At 39.0% G+C, this 27949-nt stretch overlaps 1 long non-coding RNA gene across 2 annotated transcripts in view; it reads left to right on the forward strand.

The window, feature by feature from the left end:
* The first annotated feature begins 2753 nt into the window (after positions 1–2753).
* Positions 2754–27949, forward strand: part of LOC125000110 — a 69081-nt gene continuing 43885 nt past the window's right edge. Inside the window, exons 1-2 of one of the 2 annotated variants that reach the window (XR_007111273.1) lie at positions 2754–2832; positions 4801–4882. This is a non-coding gene — a long non-coding RNA (uncharacterized LOC125000110). Of the gene's footprint in view, positions 2833–2964; positions 3073–4800; positions 4883–27949 lie in introns of those variants that run through there. The other variant, XR_007111274.1, reaches the window with a different exon arrangement.

Here is a 27949-nt window from a genome sequence, read left to right on the forward strand (position 1 = left end):
CCGTACGCATCTGAATGCAAGCGTTTCAGTGACCCATATTTGTGGATTGACCCACTTCGAAGTTCTTTTCTCACTCTCTGTCTTTAAAGATAAAATGTAATTTTAGATTTTTTAAGAAGCGTTTCTCACGTTTGTTTTTTTATTTTTTATTTATGAGGCATCAGCTCTGCTCATACATTTCAGTGGAGGAAAGAATACTGGAGATGACAACCTCCTCCAAAATTAAGTTGTCTTGTGGCTCGCAGGCTTGTATTTTATGCTCATTATATGATTCAGAGGGTTTACTTACCCCCTGTCTGGCTTACTGTCCTTCAGTTAGACCCTTAGCCATTACTGTGCATGAGACCTAGATTGAATCTGAACACAGCAGGACTCACATATGCAGAGCTGCCTCTGCATGGTTGTCAAATATATCCATACGCTTTATGGGCCAAAAGTGACAATTAATTAACTAACCACTATTAATAAATGAGCTCATTGACGATCTGCAAATAACTAATTTGAAACAGCATGAAGGAGGAGCTCTGCTACCTTGTCTTGTTATTCTTCCCGTCATCTTATCACTGTGTGACTAATACGATATAACAGCTGGACCTGAGGTCACGCATGAGTGTGTCAGTCTGCGGTAAAGTTGTGCCAGTCCAGAGCAGTAAACTATTAATCTACTGAGCTCTAGTGACCGTGTAACAAGATGAGTAATCTCTAACCAGGAAGACAGTGTTTTTCCCTGAAATATGTTACACAAATTGGAATTCCCTTCATCCCGAAACTCCATTGTGTTTCATTAAAATGCCTCTGTTGGACAGCAACATCATTTACAGCACACTGAACTGATGTCAGTCTGGATGTGCCAAATAGGACTCAGGACAACAGAAGAACAATTAGCCACTACAACTGAAATGAGTACAGATTTTGTAGCTACCGAAGTAAACAAGATTAACTGACTGAATGTATGGGACAGTGTACTTCAGGATTAGAAAGTAATAATATCCTTGTGGTTAGTCTACAGCTCTTCATTATTGGACTAAATATTTTGGTCAACTTAATTGGTTACAGTATAAAAAACCACATGTTCCACAGATTTTGTATCTCACCACCACTGACATCCACTTTAACCAAATTGCAATCCGTCATTTAGTTTTCTGTTTGTTTGCTGCTTAGTTTTGTATGTGTTCTTTTCTTTCTGTCATCGGTTTGTGACTTCCATTGCCTTAGTGCTCACCAGCATACAGCAGTTTTTCTAAAAGGATTCAACTAATGTGAGAGCTGTGATCAGGGAGTCTGTTCCCTTGGAGCACTGACTGCATTGTTCAGTGTTCAACCGATCTGTCGGTGAAAGAGTTGCATCTATTCTTTGATGTGTTTCTTCCTGAGTACTTGTTCGTGCCAGAAGGCAGTCAGACAGAAAGGCCTCAACCTGAGCTTTGCTATTTCTATTCTGTGAAAGGAGGTTAAAGCTTGAGGAACAGTTGCTTTTTCTATCCACAATGAAGCATCCACTATTGAAATTAAATACAGTTTCTTAAATAAGAAAGAGTATACTGTTTTCCACAACACCAAGGAAATTGGCGTTTGTGTGTGTGTGTGTGTGTGTACGTGTGTGCACGTGCGTGCGTGTGTCAAGTAGTATTATATGGCCTTGACTTTTTCATTGTTCATCCTCTCCCTTTCCAGCAGACAATGCCTGTCCAGGTGTTTCCACACTGTGACAGAAATGGGTCATTAGGGTACTTGTAGGAGCCATGCCCTGTCCTGTTGTCTCTGAAAACTCTGAATAGTAATTTTACTTTTTCTTTTTTAATCAAAGAAAGCATGTATGTATGTGTATGAGATAACTGGTGTTTTCATCTTGTATTAGCCCCCCTCATTTGGCACAGTGATGGTGACAGATAAACCGTCAGAGGTGGCAGAGGGTAAGAGCCTGATGGACATGGGCTAACAAGTCACATTTGGCTGTGTAACTGTCAGCTATCAAAAGTCTAAACTGAAGTCTCGCTCCATGGTTTCTTTTTTTTTAGGTAGGTTTGGTGTACCCTCTACTCTTTCCACATGTAGGTCACTTCAGTTACACACACTGGGATTATTGGTTGATGCCACTTATGTATTTTTTATTACATCTTTTTTTAGACATCGCCATTGGGTCTTTATTAATACAGACAGACAGAAATGGTATGCATTCAATAACACAATCCAAAAATACATTTCAGACACCAAAGTTTCCTGGTGACAGGTCATCACAACAGATTATTAATGAGGCCAAATTATTTATTTATTTATTTATTTATTTTTTTTGTCTATTTGTTTTAAGCCTAGGTACCATGTACCAGCAACCAGACGGTTGAAGCCTATATTCGGAGGACTGCTTTCCTGGTAGGTCTGACTCTGTACAAAACAGAGAGCTCTTCAAAGTTTGCCCCTGCAGTTCTGCCACAAATATTACTCACTATATTGCTCAGTATTGGTTTTGTCTTTCACAGTGAGAGACCCAAAGCAGCAGATAAAGGAGAAGGCTTAAACAGACTCTATAAAACAAGAGTAAAACATCTAAGGCAGTCATTAGTCAGGCCTTTTGTTTTCAATTATTTTCTGACTATAAACCTCTTTAAGTTTTCCTACACACCGATTCAATTTTTTTCGTTAGTTATTCTGCAATGGTGTACAGAAGAACTGTATAATATCTCACTGAATTAGTATGTGTTTCTAATAGGGATGTAACGATTCATCCACTACATCCATGAATCGATTTATTTTCCTACGATCCAACTACGTCGATCTGTGCTCGGCAAGTTGGCTGTCCGGACGACGTACATCGATTAAATTTCGATTTAAAAGGTAATGAATCGATCGTATCGTTACTAGCAAATAATTCATTGGATTTAAGCACGTCAGACTTGATATGTGTTGATAGCACTTTTAATGATAAAGGCGTTAAACCTTACCCGAGTCAGTCTGACTAAGAAGTAGCGGTAGTAGTCAGGTGGTAGGGGACTTCCACCTGAAGACAGTGTTACCTGCTTCTGGAAGACCGGCAGCACGAATTTAGAGCTTTGGATGTGAAAGCGAACAGCCAAGGTTGGAAAACGATTCAATTTCATAACGTCAGTGACGACATAACGTTACATATTCATGTTTTACTGTTCGTCGCTACAATGATAAAATCCGTTTAAAAATCCGCGTTTAATCACGGCTTGGTCTTGTTATGTTTGTGAATAAGCAAAGCTATTGAAGTCAGTAAGCACGATGACATGCTTGGGAAATCGGCGAAACAAACAACAGCATGTAGCTACTTGTTTAATGAAAAACTTGAATGGCCTTCTGAGAGTAGATGCTACAATCCTCCATTTTCTTTTTAGTGGGCTATCAACATGGAACGGAGCAGGGAGGACATTTTGTCCTTTCTATTTTTTCTTTCTATTTTTCCTCCTTGCTGTACACAAAGAATAAGCTGATGAGTGATTTAGATAAAGATAGTGTGATTGTACATTTAAGTCTCATGCTGTGAAAAAGAAGTGCATGTAGCTAAATGCTTCGATTAAAAAAGTGTCATTGTGCAGATAAAGTTTTATTTTATGCAAAAAGACAAATCTTATTTTACAAAAAAAGACAAACATGTATTAATACATCTTATTGTATTAATACTTAATGTATTTTGTTTTGGTTTTAAATAAATGTTTTGTCCTTATATGTGCCCCCCTGAAAAAACACTGGCCTCAGAGCGGCCCCCCTGGTAATTTTGATCTAGAACCGCCACTGCTGAATAGGTATTTATTTCAGTCACTCTGGTTTAATTTTTGGCTGAAAAGTTACTGAATCGTTTCATATCGTATCGTTCTGAATGAAACAAAATCATCCTTGAATCGTATTGGCAACCATGAATCGTGCATCGAATCATTGTTAAAACGAATTGTTACACCCCTAGTTTCTAAATATATTCTTTTCAAGACTATGTAGTATTCAGGATTTGATGTCGCAGTCAAGTGGCAACTAATTTGAGATAAAATTCAGCAAATATGGAAGTGGGGGGGGGGGGAAACTGTATTAGCTCAAATGACCACTTAAGACCAGAAGTTAATGAGTTCCTATAGATGTCCATGCTAAAAATATCTAACTGTACAGCAGAAATGAACATGATGTATAATAATGATAATTACAAATTATTAAATGTAAATTGTGTAAATTAATGTGTACTATGTGCACACACATAGTAAATATTATTACTCCGCCAGGGTATGGGTTGGTGCCTCCGCTGTAAGTTTTATTCAATCACTGTAAGTTAGTCAGGCCTTTTCTTTTCCTTTCTGCACAAAACGCGCTAAGCCACAGAAAACGTTGCTTATTGCTTCTGTTCCTGTGAAAAGAAACTTCTTCTTCTAATATATAGAATTCCTGAATTGAAATGTATGGGAACAGTCTGAAATGCCAAAGACGGTGGTAGGACAGACTGCCTTCTCCTCCCCCTAAACAAACCATGATGTGGATTACATGCGGCTTGTTGCCTTGACATAATTCCACAGCTGATCTACACAGTTTCACATGGGAGGGAGTAGATTCACTTTAAACAGTAAGAATAAATGTACATTTCGTTGCTCTTGGCCCACTATAGAACATGAACTATGAGGGGATGATCTAGTGGGAGCCATAAATGTTGGTCGTTTCATGGTACCGGTACTTTGAACTGAGCTGTAAATGGCATTTAGCTTTTGGAAAGGAGGGCTTTTAAAACCTTATGAAACCAAGTCTGCATCAGTCTGTTGTTTCTGTTGAGTCTTATGGGTACTTGATGCACTTTTTATCTCCCAGTGGCCATTGAAGTGATGGATTCGCATTGATGGGATTACCAAGATGTCTGCTGGATGGGGAGACTGGCCTAAATGTAATTCAGGTAATTCAGCTCTCAGAAACATCACTGTAAAAGTTGGGAATGTACTTAATTAAGCAAAAAAAGGAAAATGTTTCCATAGCAAAAAGAAAAGCTAGTTGTCGCTTACCATGTCGAACAGCCAGAGAGTAACTGCAGCCTTATCAGTTAATGCGTGCATGAGCAACTGACACACAGGAGATTTGGCAAGATGCACTGTGGGCCAGCTGGGATCTTTCGAAAGTATAAACTAAAGAGCTCTGGAATAGTCTAAATAACGAATGGTAATGAGAAAACGGTGCTGAATTTTTTGCTAAGTTGTTTACTATGCCATCTATTGTACATGGATTTTAGTACGCTCATTGTTGCTCATTGGCTCCACAGTCTGGTTTTTAAGCTCAGTTGAAATAGTTTTGCTATCTTATTTCAGGTTATAGAAAGATTTGGTTTTAGCAACATACCCATACAGCTTATAAGATTACTCTATTCCTCTCCAACAGCAAGGATAAAAGTTAATGTGAGTCTGTCAAACCAAATAATGTTACAGTGAGGGTGTAGGCATATTGAGCCACTCTCACAAACTATTTGAGAGGAAGCTTCTCTCAAGGGAATAACGGTGGGAGGTGTTGAAAACAAAATTTCTCTATACGCTGATGTTTTTATCACAATCAAAACCCCTAAATCTATTGCTCATAAACATTCTTGGTATTTATGGGAAATATTCTGGAAAAATTTTAACATCCAGAAAACACAATGATGTTGAAAAAGAGAAAGAGAATATATGATGATCTGGGCAGGTGGAACGTGTTGTCCCTTGACCTCTGCAGTAGAATCCAGACAATTAAAATCAACATTCTCCCAATATTGTTATTTGCAGCAGTTCCCATAGATGTTCCAGATAAACAACCAAGAGTGAGGTTCTCTACACTACAGTTGACGGGGAGGTATTTGGCACATTGGTGTAACCCAGCCTATGAGGCTAAATGGAAAGATATTGAGCGATCTTTAATGAACAAGCCCATTCAATTAGCCTTGGGCTGTTTGAGAGAATTAATGAGGTTTACCACTTGCAGAGTAATTGTATCAATTGCTCTTTGAAATATGGTCAGACCATTGGTTCAAACAGGCAAAGAATCACTTCCTTTTGTAGGTTCATAAAAAATGGAAATTTGATTAACAACAATCTTGTGAGTTGGGCAAAGATGACTTATACCGTTATGTACAGATCTGCCAACAGGAACACAACAAATTAAGTTAGACAGCGGTGGGAAAAAGAAGCTAATTTAGTGATTTTGGACAAAATGTGGCTTCAAATTTGGAGCTTCTACAAATTCTCCTTTTTGGTGTGATTTCTGTTGGAAGAACCTGATCTGTTATTTTGTTACATTGAAACAGAAGTCCAAATTCAGCTGTTTTCGTACTGGAGTAAGTGTGGTGCAGTTTCTGCGGACTATGTTCATATTTTATGGTCTTTCTGGAAGGACGTGGGGAAACTAATTACTGAACGTTTGACTTGAAATTCACTTCCAAAAATTACAGAAGGTCTCAGCAAAAGGGATACACTGATACACCTCTTGAAGATTTTCATGGCAGCTAGTAAAAAAGCAATACTAAGAAATAATAATCAAACAAATCAAATGTGTTGTTACATGATTGTTAAAGGAAGCAGCACAGATCGAGAATGCATGTGTGACTGTGTTTATACAGCTTTTATAGCAATATGGCACACTTTTTTTTGTTGAGCGTGGCAGTGCACTGGCAAGACTGTGAAATCTGCGAGCTGCTCTGCATCCGAGGAAAAGAGGAGATTTGGCGGGAGATATCGGGGACTGTGCAGGACACAGTGATTTCAAATTCACAGTGTACTTTACTTAAATGTGTAATGACGCAATGTTGTGTAAGAGGGAGGACAAAAACAGGCTCACAGCTCTCACAGCGTGAGGTCAGACCAGGACTGCTGTTGATGTGAAAGCACACCAAAGGCAGGTCAACCCGGTCTGAAAATCTTGTGTTGAGCCAGGATTTTCAATGTGAAAGGGGTATAAGACGCATGCCTTTACTACTGTTCCTGTTTTGGAAAAGAAGATCTGGAACACATTTGACTTTGATTGATTTGATTCATTAAATTATCACACCCATGTTGGCAAAATAAATAAATGCCATAATCAAGGCAAATATTCAAACAGCTTTGCCTGTTTAAAATGTTTTTATACATTAAGCCTCACGTCAGCTTTGATGACAGACCATGGTGTTGTCCCTGACAACAAGACACACTCAAAGTCCTCTTAACATCTGACTTAAAGATTAAGGATCCCTGCTGATATCCTGCAAATCCTCAACCACAGGATGGAGGATGGTAGATATCTCTCTGTGCCCAGCTCACGCCTCATCCACCTTAATCCTGTTGACTGCTATCTCCTCTGGTGGTCTCCAGCGCCGTTCTCTCATTGTCCTTTTTCATTACATAGTCCTGTCTTCTTTTCTCCTCTCATGTGCAATGGGTCTAAATCATTTCATACATTTTAACCTGAACACTTCCCAAGAATGGGGAAGAAGGAAGTCGATAATGAGTTGACATGTCTATCCACCTCCTGTGCTCCATCTCCAAGGTTATTGGAAAGGTTGCAACACATGTTGATCATAATATAGGAGCTCGAACACATCTCAATGCAAAGCTGAAATACACCATGCTACCTCTACTCAGTCATCGGAATCCAGAGTGTCGTGTTCACCTTCTTTATTATATCTCTGTGATATGCTACCTCCGGCAGCCCCACAACTTGCCCAAAAGGCTTATATAAGCAATCAATTGCATGAGATCATTTACAGAATGTGAAGGGCCAGCACTCTTTTTTTTTTTTTTTAAGACGAATGATTTCTCCACCTGCTGTAGATCTGACTGTGGAATTGCTTTTTCCTATCACTGTGAGGAATAGAAATGGAGAATGGAGGTCTTTCTTCGAAATCAGGGTCATTCTTATGACTAGAAAGAAATTGCTTTAACCAGTCTTAAATTTATATGACTCTCTCCTGGTTTCTATTGAAATGAGAAAGGTAATTCCAGGGGTAAATAATAGTGAGTGTAATTTATGCAGGAGTCATACTGTAGGAAAATGAAGAATTAATTGATATGCAAAAGAGAAACCAGTCCAGCTCATTCCATGCTCTCCCCAATGATATCATTGATACAGGAATACAACAAATAAAACATGCTACTTTCTACTGTCTTCCTCATGGAATTTAAAGTCTACATTACCTACAACAGTTCATCATCATCATCTAGACAGTTTGGTCTAAGTGTCAGGTGAGACATGGATTTGGTTACAAAGGTTGGGAAATACCCTCATTTCTGTTCGCATAGACAGTGTGTATAAAGGCCTCCTGCAACTTTTCATGTAATCTTTTAAGAATATTTCTGGCCGCTGTGAGACAGAAGAACTGACAGATTCACACACAACCTTAAACAATGGGTTCAGACTACAGGAGCTTTCAAAACGTATCCAAATTTGAAATGAGGTTGCATCACACACTAAAAGAGAATCTCCCAGATGTTGCACATGCTACTAGATTTGTACAAAGTAATGCAACACATGCTACAGATATTGTCTAAATTAGAGAGTGCTGAATACACCACAAAACATAAAGTCATAGGTTTAAATGGCTGTAAGAAGCAACAATTAATGAAGAAGAACTGGGAAGAATGTCATGCTGGGGTAAATAGGTTTTTTAACAGTGACCATGGGATGTTGTAAAGTAAATGTATCCCATTTTTGGCAATACAGACAACAATGAGAGATGAAATTCGCCTACAGCTGCAGTTTTTGATATGCTGTATTCGTGATATTAGGCATTTTAATCACAAAATCTAATTTATTTTATTTCATTCTGTTATTTCATAAAAGCCTTTTTTTTTCAGATGTGCTATTGTAAATCTAGCTTTTAATTTAATGCATTGACTGCATCCAGTCTACATAACTACATGTTTCTATGTGTGAACAATCATTGAAAAAATGAGACACCTGTGCAATGAGTTACACCTGGAATTGGGGAAATCAATAGGACACAGTCTTTTCTATGAAATAGTAAATTAAATCAGAAATAGTTATAACCATTAAAAGGAAGCTGGCAGTTAATAGCAAAGACATCAAGTTGCAGTCTTTCCAAAGAGCTTTGTACCTCATGTCCTGCAGCTTATCTCATGAAGCACCTAAGACTAGAAAAAGCAAATCAAATGAAGTTGAGTTATCACATAGAGCTATTTGTTATATCCGCAGTACAGAGAACACGATCCTGAAGGCATGCCAAATCAATATTCGTACTGCAGTGCTATCAATTAATCTTGATGAAAAATGAAGAGGCTCTCCGCTCCACCACAGCTGCTGTGACTCTCCATAGAGGATGTGTGAGTGCACTATGAAAAATATCCCCCTTCACCTACCTCCACATTTGCACAGTGTGTAGCATCTTATTGAGTTATGGAAAGGGAATATTGATCACATACGCTTATTTCCACTCTCCGCTCTCTCTTAACATGCAAAAAGGAAAAATGGGAGCAAGAGACCAAAAAAAAACAGGCAATTTATTGAAAACAACAACTTAACTGAAATAGGCTGTTCATTTATCAGGTGATCAAAAGTTTAAAGCCCTATTCGCACGGTACTAGTTTTACATGGGGACCTCCGGTAATTTGTAATAATCACAGAGGTCGCCTATGATCTTAATCCCATGCAAATTGCACATGTCCGTGAATTGTAAAGTAGAAATTACAAAATTACAATTACAATCACTGCTTTTTTCTGCCTGTTGTCGCTTAAGAATTATAAATGATATGCTCTAATTCAAAGATTGTACAGATAGAGCGTAAACTTGAGATGTCCAAATTGTTTATAACATGAAGTACTTAAAAGGGTTTTCTTTTTTTGAGCTATGGTCTCAAACTTTTGTTCATCTGACCAGCCACCATGAAGTACTGCTGACCCTATCCTCGCTGCTGTCTCCATCCAGAGTTGCTGAATCTCCTTCATCCTCCGCAAAAATGGCTCAGTGGTTCAAATGAGTAGGCCACTGGGTTAGGTGAGAGAAAAACCTCCCTTTCTGCCTCGTCCTCTGACAGATTTTCTCCCTAAACTGCGTCTTATTCAGTAGCGGCCATTGCAACTACCCAATCCAATGATGTAGAGAGTGACGTAAAATAAAGGATACGTTTTCAGGAGTTTTCTACTCATTCACGTGCAGATGTTCATTGTCATTGTCTCTGTGGAGTAGGAGTGGATAACTCCAGGCCATGAAGACTGGGCAGGTTGATGAGACCGAGACAACAGCTGTAGTTAGGAACACCGTAGGTCAGATATACAGCACTCCAAGCCAGAGACCCTCACAAGAAGATGGAGATCCTCGCAAGAATTACAGAAGATTAGAGGACAGGAGCTTTGTGCCAGAGAAGAGAAAGTAGAGGACATGTCCTCAGTGCATCGTCCCACAGCAGCCTAGGCCTAGCAATAGAGAGGGTGTAGAGAGGGTCTGTCTGCCTCCCTAATTCAATTCTGCTCCATTCAGTTCAGTGTTCAGTTCCATTCTACTTTAAGAAACTCTGGGTACCACAAGTAGACCACAAGTAGACTTTGAGATGGTAGTGACGGTACAATGATGTCTTTCAGATATGATGGAGGCCTTTCAGGGTCTTGTAGGTTAGGAGGAGGACTTTAAATTCAATTCTAGATTTTAAAGGGAGCTAAAGAAGAGAAGCTAATACTGCAGTGATATGATCTCACTTGCTAATTCCTGTCAGTGCCCTTGCTGCAGTATTTTGAATGAATTGGAGGCTTTTAAAAGAGCTATTTTTCAATTTTACACTTCGGTGATGCTTGCAGACCAAGGCGCTTGCACCGCAGCACACCCTCTGAGGTAATATTGCTTAAAGCTACCTCTCCGCTTTGTGCTGTCGGTTCACGCCTCCGTGTCGTCCATTTCTGATAATGGACACCTCGAAAGGCATTATTCCGCTTATACCATGGTCACTTACGATAATAAATTAATAAATAGATAATAGAATAGATTAATAAATAAATATTAGGTCAATTATTAAAGTTTTTCACAAGAAGCGGCTAAGCGGACTATTTAACGTCTCCTGTCCACAGTGATAAATAAATTGTGAAATAATGTATGTTCTGTGTTTCTGTTGTCACGGTTCCCGAAGCGTTTGAGCCGGCGCAATCATTTAGAACTGTCATCGGGTAATTTGACTGGAACGTTTTTATGGGTGTCCATTATCACTTTTTATACCATGGTCCCGTTGAATCCTCGATTCTGATTGGCTGCGGGGTGTACATTATGTATGAATATTATTCAGGTAACTGTATATGTAAGTGTGGTGTTTGTATGTGTTTTAGGGGGATGGAATGATGCTCAGCCAGATAGTTCCAGGCAGTGGCGGTTCTAGATCAAAATTACCAGGGGGCCGAGATGGGGCCAGTGTCTTTTCAGGGGGGCACATATAAAGACAAAACAGGGCAATATTTAAGCGTTAAAAATGTTTAGTTTATTTAAAACCAAAACAAAATACATTAAGTATTAATGCAATAAGACAAACATTCTTTGGCTCAATAAACATAAAATAAAATGTGCTCAATAAACCTTGAAACCATGTTTGACTATTTTGTAAAGTAAGATTTCTCTTTTTGCATAAAATAAAACTTTTATCTGCACAATGACACTTTTGAATCTAAGCATTTAGCTACATGCATTTCTTTTTCACAGCATGAGACTTAAATGTACAATAACACTCGTTTACATCCACGTGAAAAAAACTAATTATTGCCTTAATCGGACTATAACAGGAGAACTTAAGTGCATGTAAACATGTTCTCCGATTAAAATCTGAGTTCTCATTACCCGATTGAAACACCCAGATAATGCGATTGGAATCAGAGTTTTCAATCAAAAAATGCATGTGCGTATGCTCCACAACCACTGCGCTGGTGTGTGACCCCGGAACAAAAACCTCCAACAAAGCCGGTCGGAGTAGAAGAAGAAGAACGGAGCCGCTAAAAGAACCATCTGAGGGATAGCGCGGATCTTACCTGCCCCAGAAGTAGCGCGAACATTTTGTACAAGATATAAAAATGTAATATTATCCATCTGGTTGTTGTTTGAAATGCTGGTCTGCCACATGAACGACTCTTGTTTATTATATCACGTAATAGGTCAACCGGAAATCGGGCCATATTAATGTGATATTATCCCGCTGAAAAGACATGTATCGCCACCTAGTGTGGAAGAGGAGAACAGTTATTAGATTTTCTTGCGCTGCATGTAAACTGGGACAAGGACTGTAGTCAGAAAGTAGAATTTTGAGCATAACTCGATTAAGCTCTATATGTAAATGCACTGACTGTCTTTATCTAAATCACACTCATCATCTCTCTCTTTCTTTATGTACAGTAAGGAGGAAAAATAGCAAGAAAAAATAAAAAAGGACATAAACCATTCCTGTTTAAATGATTTACAGGGACACTGGCCCCTGTTGGCCCCTGTGTGAAACCGCCAATAGTTCTGGGCCATCTTCCACCATCTAATGGTGCGGTGTGGTGTGTCTCCAAGCACATCAGGGAGGATGAGACCGTGTCCCTGTTTGCTTTTGAGATGTCCTCTTCTCCAGCAGCAGAACAAACTAAAATATAATGTAATGCTCATCAATACCACCTGTGTAGATACATATACATATGGGTCATTCCATTTGAGTTCCTTATGACATACTATGGCATAGGGTATTTTGGGTAAAAATGGGTAATACTTATTTCTAAAAGCTTACATGGTTAACTGTTCTCTACCATCGAATATAATGATATGTATGCAGGACTAGTTGAAAATTAAATTTTAATATTGATTAAAAAAATAAATGATTATTAATAATAAATATAAGTAATTTAATTACTGTTTGTTTCCCAAATATATTAGTGTGTGTGTGGGTACATAAGAGGCATTAACTTAAAGCACTTTGTAGAAAGACCTTTTATTAAGTTCAGTCCATTGCCTTTTATTAGGGCAGATTTGCCACATCCAATATGGCAGAGGCGTTGACGTTGCCGCAGCAACGGACCAACCCGCTCAAGGCGAGGCCGCCACAAGATACCGCTAGCAGCTAGGCAGGGAATGAATAGGTAGCATCAGCCAACAGCCAGAGCAGATGTAACCTCCAAACATATTTCTTACTGTGACTCACTTTTCTTGTCTCTTCCGTTTGAGAAGCTTGCAGAATACTTTACTATCATTACTACTCTGTCCATCCAGGAAATCCCTGCAGGTGACTTTTTCTTTTTTTCAACCCCTAATTGAGTGACGATCAGATCACAATAAACATGTGGATCAGTCCATACAAACTACCCCGGTTCACTAGTTTTTTTTTCATTCATAATAAATGTGTCTATAACAACAGCAAATCAAAATTCTAAATGAATGACAGCTGCAGTACGATGAATAATATTAATGCATATGGCATTTTTCATGACTATTTCAGTCAGTTGAGTTTCTACTGCTCGGTTCCCATGCCGCAATGGTTTGTAAATATAACTGGGTATCATCTGCGTAGCAATGGAAGTTTATGCTGTGCTTTCTCATAATATTGCCTAGGGGAAGCATATATAATGTGGCTCATATCTTTGGCATATATAGAATAATCATTGTTTACATGGACAAACTGGAATCTGTCCGACAGATATGATTCAAACCAGTCTAGTGCAGTTCCTGTAATCTTGATCATACTTTCAAGTCTCTGTAGTAGAATACTGTGATCAATAGTGTCAAATGCAGCACTGAGATCGAGCAGGACAAGTATAGAGACAAGTTCATCCTCTGAAGCCATGAGGAGATCATCTTTAACCAGAGCCGTTTCTGTAATATGATGAGCTCTAAAAACTGACTGAAACTCTTCTAAAAAACCATTCCTGTTTAAATGATCAACCAACTGAACTGAACTGAACAAAACCCTTTCTGAAACTTTAGAGATAAAAGGAAAGTTGGAAATTGGCCTATAGTTGGCTAGTACATCTGGGTCAAGAGTAGTTTTTTTAAGTAAAGGTTTAATTACAGCAGTTTCAGCAATTTAGTCAGAGACTAAAGACAAGTTGATGGTTTAGACACTGTAGTTATTGAAGTGAACTCAGAAAGATCAATTAGGAAGAATCCAAGTATGGACTAGGTCCGACAGAGGTTTCTAATGCCACTGTACCTACATCTTTGACAGAGCAGCTAAATTTTCTAAGTTAGGGATGCTGCAGCGCTATCAACAAAATAATCTATTGTGTTGGAGTTAAATTGTGGTTGCTGTCATTCACATCACTTATAGGGCACTGAGGTAAATACTGAAGGAATTTACTTCTTTTAGCTAATTACAGTATCATCATATAAATTTCTATCATAATGAAATGTCTTTCCAATTTCAGTGTAATCCCTTATTATAAATTCAAATGTTATTAGGAAATGATTGGACAAAAGAGGGTTATGAGAATATACTGTCAAACCTTCAGATTCTGTGCAATATGTTAGGACAGTATCTAAGGTCTGTGCCTCGAGGAATGTGATAGTTACTATGACTGGGTGGCGTGGACTCATTTAAACTGACATATTCATCATCCTGCAGCCATGTTTCAGTCAAACTAAATAGATCAATCTGACTCCTGATAAATTATCACAGGGACTGAATACTTGTACTATTTAAACTTACATTTGAATATACTACTTACTTTAATAACATTAAAGTTTTTTTTCATTGTAGAATTAGTACTGTTCCTTAAGTAAAGACATAAAATATGACACCATTTCTGGTGGCATAGCTTGTGTTGCAGCTGGTGTCAGACAAAAATATCATCCCTTAGGGCAGTCGTGCCACTTTCTGAAATGAGAAATGAATGAGTCATATTGCAAATAGCAAGAGAAAGGCTGAGATTTTAGGCACAACACAGAGCAGTCTTGATCCACTGCAATTTGCCTATATGCACAACTATCAACTGCACATTTTAGCTGACCGTCTGACCAACACACACAACCTTAACCAGGGCTCAGTGTCTTGTTGACCTTTTAACCAACAGACCTCACCACAGGGTGAAATTAAATAGCTTTTTTATCTAACACACTTATATGCTCCACTGGTTCTCCTCAAGGCTGTGTCCTTTCACTACTTTTATTCATTTTATACACAAATGAATGTCGTAGTCAGCGTTCTGATAGGCACATTATTAAATTTGAGTGATTGTGTCTCTCTTAAAAAGTCACGACAGCATTCATGGCCATTGGTTAATGATTTTAGTGAATTGTGTGAGAACTAATTTTTAATGATCAATGCTCTTAAAACTAAAGAGCTCGTTATTGATTTAAGGAAAAAAACCCCACCATATTCACCTGTTTTTATTCATGGTCAGGCGGCCGAACAGTGCAAATACTTGGGCACTATCACTGAGTAACCTCACATTTGAGGGCAATACTAATGCAGTTTAGCTCATCAGCGCATGTACTTTTATTGAAAGTTGAAAAGTCTTGTTGTAGACACAACTTTTATGAGTATATTTTACACTTGTTTTATTGAGTTTATTTGAACCTTCTCTTTTATCTCCTGGTTTGGGTCCCTCACTGTGAAAGACAAAGGATAGGAAAAGATGTGAAAGTTGGCTCATTAATATAGTGAGTAATATGTGTAGCAGAATTGCTGGGTTAAACTTTAATGAGCTCTCTGTTTTGTACAGAGCCAGGGCTGCCACGACAGCAGGTATGGTACCTAGGCTTAAGACAAACAGACAAAAAGTGAGTCATGCCAAAAAACATTGGCCTCATTAATAATCTGTTGTGATGACTTGATAGCTTTATTGTTAAAGCACCTTCCATAACAACATACCAAAATTTAAAAAATAAAATAAGCAGTTACAAAATTAAACCTAAAACACATAAAAATATAAGATGAAATAATTTAAATAATTACAGCAAATACCACCAGTAAATAACGGGCCATCCATCTTAAGACGAGATTTAAATTCCATAACTGATGATCCCAAACAGCGAAGGTCACGCTTACCTTTACTGACTAGTCAAGAGCACAGCAATCAGAGTCACAGTATCCCACCTCAGTTGGTCAAAGGAAGACTGCACCACTCAAGACCTTAGTGACTTGAGCATTGAACGCTGCCAGTGGTGGCAGCTTCAGGAAATTATTCATCTTTTGATTTCAGCATGCAGGACATAAAAGAAAACGCATCAGGGGTGTAAGTTCAAATGCATATTACCATGAACATACCCACACATGAGACTCTAAACAACATCATCAAGAACCCAGATGCTCTCTGCGGCAGTGTAGCATAGTGATGTCAGTCTCATAATATGTTAATGTAAAAAATAAGGGGGGAAGCAGAGATGAAGCATCCTCAGCCCTCACAGTGGTGCAGCACACTCAAAGTACCCTCTTATCTGTATTGACAGTTTGGCTGCATATTCTTCAGCTCACGAAGGAGTAAGGTATGTTAGAATACTTTTAAAATAATGTTCAAGCACACCCTGGAGGCTGCTTCCAAACTCATCCACAGAACTCAAAATGCAAATACATGTACTGTACTGTGCAAAAGTTTTAGGCAGGTGTTGAAGAAATGCTGTAAACTTAGAATGGAAGTGTTAATAGTTTATTTTCATCGATTAACAAAATCCAGTGAATGAACAGAAGAACCAAATAAATATTTGCTGTGACCACCATTTGACTTCATTACAGCATCAGTTCTTCTAGGTACACTTGCACACAAGTGGGTTTTTTAGGGACCTTGGCTGGTAGGTTATTCCAAACATCCTCGAGAACTAACCACAGATCTTCTGTGGATGTATCCAAATCCTTCTGGCTCTTTATCCTAGACACACTCCATGATGTTGAGATCAGGGCTCTGTGGGGACCATGCCATCACTCCCAGAACTTCTTGTTCTTCTTTACTCTGAAGATAGTTCTCAATGACCTTGGCTGTATCCTCAGCATTGAGGACGCCATTAATCCTGACCAAATCTCCAACTCAGTTTGGAGAAATGCAGCCCTAGACTTACAAGGAACCTCCACCATGCTTTACTGTTGCCTGCAGACACTTATATTATTGTACTACTCTCCAGGCCTCCAGCTTCAGTGAACTGCCTGATATTTTAAGTTAAGTGGTATCATGACTTGGTTATGACATGACATGGTTATCAACTGGGTAACTCAACCCAGGTTTGTCTTGTTGTGAATTGGTGAACATGCACATATAAAGGTCGGGTTCCAAGGCAGCAGACCAATCATAATCATGAGTGCTGATCCGCCAGCAAAAAGGACATAACTCTCCTATGAGGAACAAAGACTGATTCTCCCCAAATATGAAAAAGTAAATCTCACCGAAAAGTCAAACACCGTGGCTGCATCAAAGAGACACCAAATGGCATGGCAAAGGATTGCAGATTGTATAAATGTGTAAATTACACATCAATGGCTCAATTAGTTTACATTTAACGCAGCCATGATTCCCAATCACTGTCCTGCATAGATGAATTAGTGTAATTCCCCCAGATGTAACCCCTCTGGAGTAAAAAAGAACATGGGAGCAGATAAAAACCAAGCACAAAAACATAATTTCATCTGGGGAGTTGGATTTCTTAATTCTCTAATTTTACATGGGCTACAATAAAGCTGGAAACTGATGCCCCAATTACATCATATCAATACATCAAGTTGTTGGCCTGAATGAAATTATCCTGATTTTGAGCTGTGTTTGTGCTTAGTGGGGACAACTGGCAAAAATATACTCCTATACTTTTTGTGGTTATCTGCTGGAAGATGCGTTCATGCCGTTACACTCTTCTCGCGATTTGGGCTCCATTCTCAATCGGGTCTTCAGTGAAAGGGCACGTGATTTCACAGGCTTGTTTCCATGTCAGAGGGATGGATTTTTGGCTGCAACTAAGATCACTTCTGGCCAGACCTCTCCAGGTGTACCTGGGTCCAACTGGTTTCTGCCAGTTCTGAGTTGATGGTACTGCTGGACACCTTCCGATTTCAAACGGAAATAAGTTTGATGTGTTTTTCAAGCTTCCTTGGCCGACCACTGTGTCTATGATCCTTCAAAATCTATAAACAATCTATCTATAAGGATTGATGCTGGTTTGAAGGCAAAGGGTAGTAACATCAAATATTGATGTGACTTAGATTTTTCTTTTGTTCGCTCACTTTATATTTTGTAAATTGGTAAACATTAACAATCATTATTTAAATTTTTGAAATCTTTCTTATTTTACAGCATTTTTTCTACACCTGCCTAAAACTTTTGCATAGTACAGTACATGTGTCTTGTAGCTGTTTGCATAGTCTGCATCCCTACTCTTATGTGAGCATACTTGTGAGGAGGCTCCTCACAGTTGCATTTTGCATGTAAAACCCACTTTTACATTCAGCAGTGGCTCTTCAGACACACAGATGCACACGTGCAGCTGACAAGAATTACTCGCATAGTACCATGCTGACCATCCTCTGAACTTCCTTGGACTGTATATCTTCCTTCCATATTTTATTTTATTGCATTTTCTGTGCAACCTTTGAAGCAACTTACAACTATGATTTTAGTTCAATTTTAGTAATAACTAAAAAGATAGGAACACCACAGGGAACACTACACCAGCCTATTTTGATGCTAATGTCCAGCATTACCATATGTATCACACGAGATGCTGATTTCACACAAAAGCAGAGATTCACAGACAAACGTAATCATCAGGCACATAAACTATTTAGGAACAACTTAAAAACATGAAGAACAACACAAGGTTCCTCTAAATTCACTAGATCCCAAACTGATTCAATATCTGTGACCCACAGAGGTCCCACCCCTTAACCCATAACCCATAGTCACAACTGTTTTGGATATCATAATATTATGCCTGATCGATGGATCTCAAAGTATAATAAAAGCACCTGAGGCAAATGCCCAAGTGAATACATCCCCTGCCCATCCCTGTTTGCTGGCTCAAACAGATGCTGTTCTCATCACAAACGGTTCCCAAATGCTGCGAGTACAATGAAACTGCCTGTAAGCACTGGCATCTGGAAGCCCTCCACCAGCTGCTGTGAGACTGATTTAATATATAGAGGACAAACAGCGCTCACACACAAAAAGTGTATTGTAGAGTATAAGCATAAAGGTAAGACAAAGTCAACAACACAGATCTACTGTTTCTCATTAGCAGTTCACCTATAAAAGAGGATTTCTTGATGTCCTTGAAGGCAAAGAGTTTCATCATCTTGTTTTGTGTGTTTGTAGAGTGATCACTATTTGTCTTGTACCCATGGAGATTTTATTTTTTTCATAACCCATGAATACGACTCATTGGTCACAATGACAAGACAGGGTCTAACCTCTTTTTTGTCTGTTCCCAAAGTGTTTTTGCACTTATTCACCTCCTGTACTTTTTTTCAGCCTCTGATACCTGTTACAGTAATCAGTCGCCATGGAAACCCCACACGAGCGTGCATAACTGACAAATTAGATAATGAAGGGAAACAGAACCCACCTGGCCAGAGTCTAAAAACAGTCTGTTCTGGCTGTTGCTGTAATAGTATTATATAGCAACTATGGCACAGTTAACACACGCTGACTATAAAATAATAAGGCTGAACTCAACAGAAAGACATTTCTTTATGCATGGTATATTATTGTTTGAAAACTTAAAAAATAGTAATTATGTGTTTTATGGATTTTTTTTGGACTCCATCTAAAATATTTAACATACATACTGTAGTGTGTGCAGTATAGTGGCCATTTAACTCATAATCCAGGAAAAGGCACTTGGATTGTGCCCTGACATATGGACAATAATATTGAGCAAGATGATGAAGTGGGGATAGAGTGAATGGAACAAACACATCTGCTGCCAGCTCACACATGGTAACAGATGAAAGAGACTGACATGCAGGATTAAATGCCTGCCATGAGTGAGTTCAAATTTCTCAGGACTAATTGAAAAGATTTCTGCTAGTTATGCTGTTATTTGTATTTTGGGATTTACTTTTTTGTTGTTAGTCAGTAGTAAGTTTCATGCTTTACAATATTTCCATCCTAGTCTTATATCAGTGTAAGTTTAAATAGAAAACATTACATTTGCTTTAGGAAAGTTTTTATTTTAGGTAATTTAAGATCATGTAAGTTTGTTGTTTGTGTTGATTTATTTTATTTTGTATCCTAGAATTTGATGGTTCAGTGACTTGACTTAGCACTACCCTTACCAACATAACATTTGCATTCTCGTACTCTTAGATGCAGATGTTATGCTGTTGTCTTTGTTATGAGTATGGTTATGAACATTTCATCTAGTTTCATACAGCCTCACTTGGCTTGGTTCTAACTGCCAGCCCGAAGCCATTTACTTGGACAGGGACTTATATCTATATTGATTTTACTAAGTGTGGACAGCAAAAAACAACAGGAAATCTGATTGTTGGAATCTGGATCCGTACTGCCATTTGCAGGTGGTTTGTAATGTGATTGAATTCTCATTTCTACAGATGCATTTTAGTCCAGTCCAGTCTCTCTGGATGCTCAAATTGGAGTCTTCTGTGTAATTTAAAATGTTACAACAATTTAACTACACACAGATCTGATCTAATCTCAAACAGTGTGAACAATCTGTAATACAGATCTGATGTGAGAATCAAACTGGATTTCTCTGCAGTCTGAGCATAGCCTTAACTTGTTTAAGAAGTTCATCCGAGTTCACACATACAAACAAAGCAAACTTACAGGACCCCAGTGTTTGTTGTGACCTGTCATCCAGCCTGTTTAGAGAGTACCAAAATCAGGGAAGAGAAAGTGTCAATGTAAATTTAATTCTGTGTGACAGCTAAGCATGACTGACTTGTCATCCCTTGCAGTTGTTTCATGTGATGCACATGCCAAGAGCACATGACGGAAAAATTGGAGCATGAAAATGAACAATGAGAGAAGTTCGCCATCAGTCTTCAATCTTGCTTTTTTTGGGGTCATTTCAAGATTCAAGATTCAAGATCAGTTTATTGATCCCAACAGGGAAATTGTTTTGTCCAAGAGTCTCACAATAACAGAGAACATAAATGTGACCAGATATAGACATACGTATGTTCTTTGTTATCATGAGACTCTTGAACAAAACAACTCCTGAGGCTGTACTAGTGTCGTGTGAGATGCGGTGCAGTTACAGTGGGGGAAATAAGTATTTGATCCCCTGCTGAATTTGTAAGTTTGCCCACTTCCATAGAAATGATCAGACTCTGGTTTTTATGGTTGTTTACTGGTTATGGGTATAGACAGAATATCAGTCGAAAATGCATAAAAAACACACAATCTAAAAGTTATAAATTGTTATGTATTTTATTAAGGGAAATAAGTATTTGATCCCCAAGCACAACACAAGTCAGTACTTTGTAGAGAAACCTTTGTTGGCAAGCACAGCGTTGAGACGTTTCTTGTAGTTGGTCACCAGGTTTGCACACAGCGCAGGAGGGATTTTGGCCCATTCATCTTTACAGACAGTCTCTAAATCCTTCAAGTTTCTTGGCTGCCTCTTGGAAACTCGGAGCTTCAGCTCCCTCCACAGGTTTTCGATCGGGTTAAGGTCTGGAGACTGACTAGGCCACTCCATGACCTTAATATGCTTCTTCTTGAGCCACTCCTTTGTTGTCCTGGCAGTATGTTTTGGGTCATTGTCATGTTGGAAAACCCACCCACGAGGCATCTTCAGTGTTCTTGCTGAGGAAAGAAGGTTTTTGTCCAAGATGTTACAGTACATGGCTGCATTCATTGGCCCCATAATGCGGTGAAGTTGCCCTGTACCCTTTGCTGAAAAACAGCCCCAAAACATGATGTTTCCACCTCCATGCTTAACCGTGGGTATGGTGTTCTTTGGGTCGTACTCACGTTTTTTCATCCTCCAAACACGGCGGGTCGAGTTAATGCCAAATAGCTCAACTTTGGTTTCGTCAGACCACAGCACTTTCTCCCAAGCCTTCTCTGAGTCATTTAGATGTTCACTGGCAAACTTAAGGCGGGCCTGTACATGTGCCTTCTTGAGCAGGGGGACCTTGCGGGCACTGCAAGAGTTCAATCCATAACGGCGCAGTGTGTTGCCAACTGTTTTCTTGGTGACGGAGGTCCCAACTGCTTCCAGATCATTAACAAGCTCCTGCCATGTTGTTTTAGGCTGCTCCCTCACCTTTCTCATCATCATCCTCACTCCATGAGGCGAGATTTTGCGGGGAGCTCCAGACCGAGGACAGTTGATGGTCCTTTTATGGGTCTTCCACTTGCGAATAATGGCACCAATAGTTGTCACCTTCTCACCAAGCCTTTTGCTGATGGTTTTGTAACCTATACCAGCCTTGTGCAGGTCTACAATCTTGTCCCTGACATCTTTTGACAGCTCTTTGGTCTTGCCCATGGTGCTGTAGAAGTTGGAATGTAAGAAACTGATTCTTAGAGCAGGTGTGCTTTATATACATGACGAGTTAAGATCATGAGTATTGGTAATTAGTTGACTGAGCATAGCTGTGTGCCACATGCGCACCAGCCAATCTGTAGGAGCCTGAATTCTAAGTGAATTGTTGGGGATCAAATACTTATTTCCCTTAATAAAATACATAACAATTTATAACTTTTAGATTGTGTGTTTTTTATGCATTTTCGATTGATATTCTGTCTATACCCATAACCAGTAAACAACCATAAAAACCAGAGTCTGATCATTTCTATGGAAGTGGGCAAACTTACAAATTCAGCAGGGGATCAAATACTTATTTCCCCCACTGTAGATGCAACCTCACCATCACTCCACCATTGTCTTTCCATCTCCCAGTATAAAGGTGTCAGAGCACCACTAGCTAGAGGAGGTTTGGACCTCTCAAAACCAGGAAGAGAGACCTGATTTTGGTGTGATATTAATTGCAAGAGATTGGACAATTCATGACCCCTGGGCATCTTACAGTGGAAAGCAGAGAGCACACCAGAGAACACTCTCATCATTCATACTTAGATGATTAGTTTTTCAGGCATCAGAGGTATACACACTTCATTCCTGAGGTTGTCTCTACAACTAGTCATTCTCATGGACAATGCACCAGAAATAAGTTTATTTACTTTTGACTGTACAGCTATCTTGAAACCCTAACTGTATTACTCAATAGTAGCTGAGGCAAAAGTTCAGTGAGGAAGGTATGTTTAGAACAGTAGATACAGATCAGTGCATGTATACATCTATGGATGCGTTAATCAAAATGTCCCTACTGGTTTGAAATCATAAACACTGCATTGTGTGCATGTGTGCGTTTGTGTGTTAGTGCAAGATGATGATTATAGTTCTGAGGTCCTTATAAATGTGGAAAGCTCTGCAGGACAGTTAGAAGCAGGTCTCAATGATTGGGCCTCAGAAATTTCTTTTTGGTGAGAGGTCAGACTAACCTAGTTCATGCTCCTTAGGCCTCTTAAGCCTCATTTACCCAGCTGGTGGCAGCTTGTTTGTCTTGTTCAGAAGGGTTACACTGACACTGGAACTTTTAGTTTTTCCGTGACATAAATATGCCATAATATGGACATGAAGATATGTGGTAATGCATACAGTAGATAGTGCTTACAGTATATAGTGAAATATTTATGATGACCTGAGGGGCGAACAACCTCAGAAGAGAGCTTCCCTGCCTGGCTGTGATGTTGTGTAGAGGGTGCTGGACAGTTTATTCAAGGTCCTTGCAAGCTGCAGTTGGTTTATCTTGAGACTGACTTAAGAAATCTGTAACTTACTTGTTGGATATAAAAACGGGAGACATTCAGTTTGTTTGTAAACATCCTTTTTGACATGTCCATCTCTGGACGGATTTTGTGTCTAGTCTTGTTATTTCAGAAGAAATCACTGGCATGAAACTGTGCAGGGATCTGGCAGATATGGCACACAAAGTATCACTTCCACAAATCAGTAACTTCTAGTCCATTGGAGAGATGCATATCCACTGGGTTTGTGTGGCATGACGTGTGCATAAATGAAAGGAATGTGAGGTCTATTGTTTGAGCAGTGTTACTTTGTCTGCACATGTGCATTCATGCCTGTGAAATACAGAACATTTCAAACATCTGTCCAAAATAGCACACATTGTTAATCACAAAAAGACTTTCCACATTTCCTCCTGGTAAAAGTGTAAACAGAGACGTTGCACCCACCGGTGGTGGTGTGAGGATGTGTTGGTTTGTGTAGGTGTTTTTGTGTGCTGTACCTGGAGCAAGTGCATGCATGCACAGTGTGTGCTTGCCTTGTGTTGGTGTTTGCAAAAGACATCTTGTGTGGTGTGCTGTTTTTGCTCTCGACCCGATGTCTTTTTATCAGGTGGTTTTCTGTTGACTTATCCAGATTAGAACATTAAGTGTGCGTCTAAACCACACAAAGAAGGACCAAAAAAGGTTTCACTGAGTGTGGTATGTACAGTTCCACTGTTTACCATTCACAACATCTGCAGATTACTTAAAATAGTCATTTGTACTTGGTAGCCTATCCTCTTTTTTTGGAATTAATCAAATTTGCATCAACCACATATTTTAAATCACTTTAAGCCCATATTTCAGAGTTAAAACATTAATCCCGAAGTCAATTCCCTTCCCTTGAGACAGATTAAAAATAATTCAAATAAGTAATTCTAATAATGTTTCCAGAAATATCTCACCCTGCTTTTGCTACAGTTATTTTAATGAAATTTCTTTTGGTGGAATGTTTCCGATCATTTCTCGGTTGGATTATTCACATTATTATGGCCCATAGTGGGGCGCAGTGAAAGGAGTTGGTCACCTTGCCAAGAAACAGGAGGTGTGCAGCCTGTCGCCTGTAGTTCTTCATCTACCAGCTCACTGTGGTTGATCCTTCTTGTTTATTTTAAACTGATGCGATGTCACAAAATATCCCACGTTTTAGTTTCTAGTTCTGAAGACATATTTAAGATGAACAAGGTCATTAACATGCATGTTGCATTTTCTGTTACTTAGCAAAAGTAAAGTTTTCTCAGTGAAGTTTCTCAGCAGTTGGAAATGTTTGGCTTGCACTGGCAACAATCCATGGTCTGATGATGATTTCCCATTCTGCATTATCCAGTAAACTGTTTACATTAATAGTGACTTGATACTGTACATCTCTCTACCTGACAAACTCATTCCAGCTAATCCTTGTTTTTCTTCCTGTTGATACTTTATCTTCTTTGTGAATGAACAGTATATCTGTAGAATGTATAAGTGTAAGACAATAAAGCTGTATGTCAGTGGTTGCCTTAACTTCCCTGTTGGTGAAGGACAGTTTGGCCAGAATTAATTCATTTGATCATCTCAAATGAGAATCTTTATGATTGCCGATGTATTTTCAAAATATAAAAATAGTACACACCACAGTAGTTAATCAGCATATGACACATGTCCTTGTGCACCAGAATATACCTAACCAACAATTATGTCGGACACGAAAACAGAGTTGTCATGTCGCTAAACTTGCAGACCAAGAGTGAGTCATCTTCCAGCAGATGGTATGTGAAAATAGCTCAATTACAGTTATTCTCAAGAAGTGTTTCTATAATATATACAGTAACACGGCCAGATGTATGCAATCATTTCAGAGTAGCCTTTAAACTGGATCTGTCATCTCAGGACTGTGAGCCCCTTTGAAGAGTAAGCCACTTCTATTTAATGTCCCTTACTGTTCAAAGCGAGCCCTCCAGTTTTTTTCCCAATAATTGGGAAGCACATTAGATTCAGGCACCAAGCAATCTACTTCCTCCTCCGCCCTCAGTCACTTCAAAGTAATTCATCATACTTGGAAACCTTGGGTAAAGAGCACTCAGATCAAATTATAGAAATCAAGACATGCTCTCCTAGTTTTCAAGTATTTCCAAGTAAAGTAAGTAAATAAGTTCAGTTATATCGGCCAGTTTTGGCCTTAAATGGACGGTGTAAATGTAAAGTGGTATACCAGTTCTAAATACCATATGGGCTTTATTCTACACCAGCCCTGCTGCTCATGATGAGTGGTGAGAGCTGAAATCTTCAGACTGGGACTGAAGGTCCCATAATCCTCCAGAGATGGCATGTTATGTAACAGGTATTCCAAATGAAGCTTTATTGATCTATTTATGACTCTTGATTAAATCTATCTTAAATAAATATTGATATGCAGTTACATAGATTGAAATTGAGATATTGATTGTGTGTTTCTCAGAATGGTTCAATGACCTATGAATATTTTAGATGCTGGAAATACAGGGAGGACTTTTTACTGGGTTATTAGCCACAGTGGAGCAGAGAATATAAAATATATATACTGTATATAAAAAATAGAGTACCTCCTGTAATTGCAGTGTTGAAGGGTCTGATCGACAAATACCGATCCATCTACATACTGTATCTTTTGCATCTTAAAAGATGAACCAGTCCATTATTTTCTGAGACATCCTTTTTTCAGTGTCTCTGACTGGCACGGTCAGCTGTACGTCCGATCTTTTGTCCTGCTTGTTTTCTCTATAGGATGAGCAGTGGATAGGAAATGGTGCTCACTGGCAAAGTCTGTCTTCCAGGATAGATAAACACACATTGCAGATTCTGCTTTTGCATGTTGTCAATGGAAGGGTAACTCACACTATCTACGTTGGCTGTTTTCCTATGTCTTCTCACATAAGCACACAAACACAAGGCCTTCACAAGCAATGGATGTTATCAGAATGGACAAAACTTTATCCTGGTGACGAGGTAAATATTCACAATCAATAATGTTATCTGTGGATCAGCCCACAGATACTTGATCAGATAGATAGATAGATAGATAGATAGATAGATAGATAGATAGATAGATAGATAGATAGATAGATATTGTGCTTAGTGGTGCTGGTAGTTACACATGATCTGTCACTGAGGTTTTGTGAATAGTGTTATGTTAATGAGAGCTTTATCTGAGGTGAGGGATTGTAAGCATTTGTCTCCCAGGGAAACCAAGGCTTGCAGTTACATGAAACTCTACCTTTACTACACACACACACACACACACACACACACACACACACACACACACTCACACACACACTGTGTAAGCAAACACCACTGGATACTATCTGCGAGCTGCATGAATACACCATGCAGTTAAAGTGTGAAATGTCTCTGTGCAGTCGTGACTCACTGGCCACATCCAGAAAATCAGGTCTTTTTATTTTAGCTCTCAGTCACCTGTATTTTTTTTCACCATTTTGAACTTTACTGGCAGGAGGATGGACATCGACACATGCTCTCTAAGCTATCAGACATCCTTACTTGTCTGTGCATCAGAGGGATCACAATGATGCAGGCACGATGACACATTTCATCAACTTATAGGCTCTGTCAAAAAGTTATTCTGACAACCCCTGTTTCTTTTTAGCTATTACATCAAGTGTGACGAGTGTGTATTCAACCATTTAATAATTTGTACCCTTTTACGCCATTCAGGAGACTTCAAAGTGTGAGTGTTGGGATGTTTTCCGAAGGGCGTGTAGATGAAAAATTTCATCTAGCATTTACAGAGTTTACTGTATTGCCATTCTGTGACTGCTGTGAACACCTGGGGCATCATTTAAGAGTGTAAATTGATGTTTATGCTTATTCATATTTTCTGACGTGAAAGCAGCTCAGTTTTCCCACTAAGTTATTCATGTACTGATCTCTCTAAAGCAACCACTGATTGGTAAAGCCTTCGGCGCACACTGTATGGCCCTGCTGGTGTCCTCTTCCAACCCTGTGGAAGAAATTCTGAGAAAAACCTGTGTTAAAAAGAAGCCAGTGTAGGCAGCAGAAGAGACGTTTGAGTCATCTCTGCCACAACATGAATGGTACAGACGAGGGAGGAGGTGTTTAATTACACCTCCTGTGCTGTCGCCTGAGATATTTACAGAATGTATACAGACGTTATTGTGCATTCGGTGTTTGAGCCATCTCTGCTTTAAATGTTTAATCTAGCTGTAGCTGTGACCCACAGATGGGAAGAATTAAGTCGTAAAAGGATGTTGATGCTTTCAGAAAGGAGCTAAACAGATTT

Source organism: Mugil cephalus, chromosome 2, assembly GCF_022458985.1.
Source record: "Mugil cephalus isolate CIBA_MC_2020 chromosome 2, CIBA_Mcephalus_1.1, whole genome shotgun sequence".
Lineage (NCBI taxonomy): Eukaryota > Metazoa > Chordata > Actinopteri > Mugiliformes > Mugilidae > Mugil > Mugil cephalus.